This window comes from Amphimedon queenslandica, unplaced genomic scaffold (genome assembly GCF_000090795.2).
Source record: "Amphimedon queenslandica unplaced genomic scaffold, v1.1 AMPQUscaffold_13514, whole genome shotgun sequence".
Taxonomy (NCBI): Eukaryota; Metazoa; Porifera; class Demospongiae; order Haplosclerida; family Niphatidae; genus Amphimedon; species Amphimedon queenslandica.
Genome location: NW_003546250.1, coordinates 797,294 through 798,820, shown reverse-complemented (window position 1 = coordinate 798,820; position 1,527 = coordinate 797,294). Strand labels below are relative to the sequence as shown.

The following is a 1,527-nucleotide window of genomic DNA, read 5'->3' as shown; positions in this document are numbered from 1 at the left end:
AGTATCTCTTTCAGTGCTTGCCAGTTGCCACTACCTAAACCTAATGTTTAATAATTTTGCTTTCAAAGATTAGCCCATTTCCTTGTGAAGTTCAACTACTTTTCTTTACATGTACAAAATAAAACAACCTCATTAACCTGCTTTAATCTATGATAATAATAATAATAATAATAATAATAATAATAATAACAATACATGCCGGTAGAACAATAATGACAACAAAAATTACTAAAATATTCAAAAACGAAACAGGAATGTATTATACATAATGTATGTACTTTATGCTCCCTAAAATGCAGTGAGAAGAGATTGCCTGTTGGTTTATTATAAGTAAAAACATGCACTGTCACTACTACTGTATGTCCTATTGAAGTTTGTCTATTATAATATTGTGTGCATAAATGTCATGTGATCATCGTGTGCTGAGTGGCTTGATCTGTGGGTGGGTAAGTATCTCTTAGTGAGGTGGTCAGGGTTGGTGTATCAACCTTAGTGAGGTGTTGGTGTTGGTGTGATATTTATGCTGCCATCTAGTCTGGACATAATTATTTATGTTACTATGGTTATAGCCATGCCTTATGCTAACATTTTGCAGAGCCACTACAGAATACCGGTAATTGCATTTTTTAACGGAGCAGGCAACCCTGGCATTCCATCATGATAATTTCGGTTTCATAGTTTTTCCTCCTCAATATGTACATGCATAATGTACACTACAGACTCTCAACACTACACAGCAAATCTAAGATCTATTTGCACCAAATGGTCTCTCTTATATTATAATGGTAAATCCCTTTAATATTATGTAATATTGTTGCTGCTATTTTTAAATCATGTAGTCACGTGCATATAGGGAGTGGCCCACACTACGCTGCCACGAATTATCATCTCTGATACAGGCCACTACCAAAATCAATGATTATAGCCTGATGTCTATTTTGATACAGCCCTGACTGGCATCAATATTGAATCATGTCTGTTGCTCTGGCTGAACCAAGACCGCACTCCAGCTTGGTTGCATCATGAATGATTATCATGATTGTATCATACTATAGTTGGGCCACACTGACTTTGCCAACTTACATTGTGAATAACTTTCTTATTTTATATGCTAAAGACAGCGGTGTTTTTCCATGATGATTTTCTCCAAAACCCCGGTATTTTGATATATGATACAACTAGAGCGCAGTTATAGAAAAGGAGAAGTAAAATCAAAGCACAAGACACTTGAAGAGTACTTGACGCCATTACTACCACCCACGTGCAGTAATCGCGTAGGCGGATAAAACAAAATGGCTGCTAGAGCTACTATCAAGTAGAAGTGGTACAAGCATAGGCGGTTGCAGGCCTGGGCATTAGGGGGCAATGCCCAGGTTGACTTTTTGACCAATAATTATATTCATGATTCTGGTGTGGGCATCCAGTGTAAACTGTGGTAGTTCAACAGGCTTCTTTGTTGTTTTATGCTAAGAAACCATCCCAATGAAGTATTTTCCATTTTCCTTGCAAAATTGTATGAAACCACAC

General features: G+C 36.9%; 1 protein-coding gene across 1 annotated transcript in view; it reads right to left on the bottom strand.

Annotated features, from left to right (window-relative positions):
* Window positions 1-271: 271 nt before the first annotated feature.
* LOC105315410 (fragile X mental retardation syndrome-related protein 1-like) overlaps window positions 272-1,527 on the bottom strand; it is an 11,351-nt gene continuing 10,095 nt past the window's right edge. The window contains exon 15 of the mRNA XM_020002783.1: window positions 272-403. The gene's annotated coding sequence lies outside the window, so the exon portion shown is untranslated. The remainder of the gene's footprint in view (window positions 404-1,527) is intronic.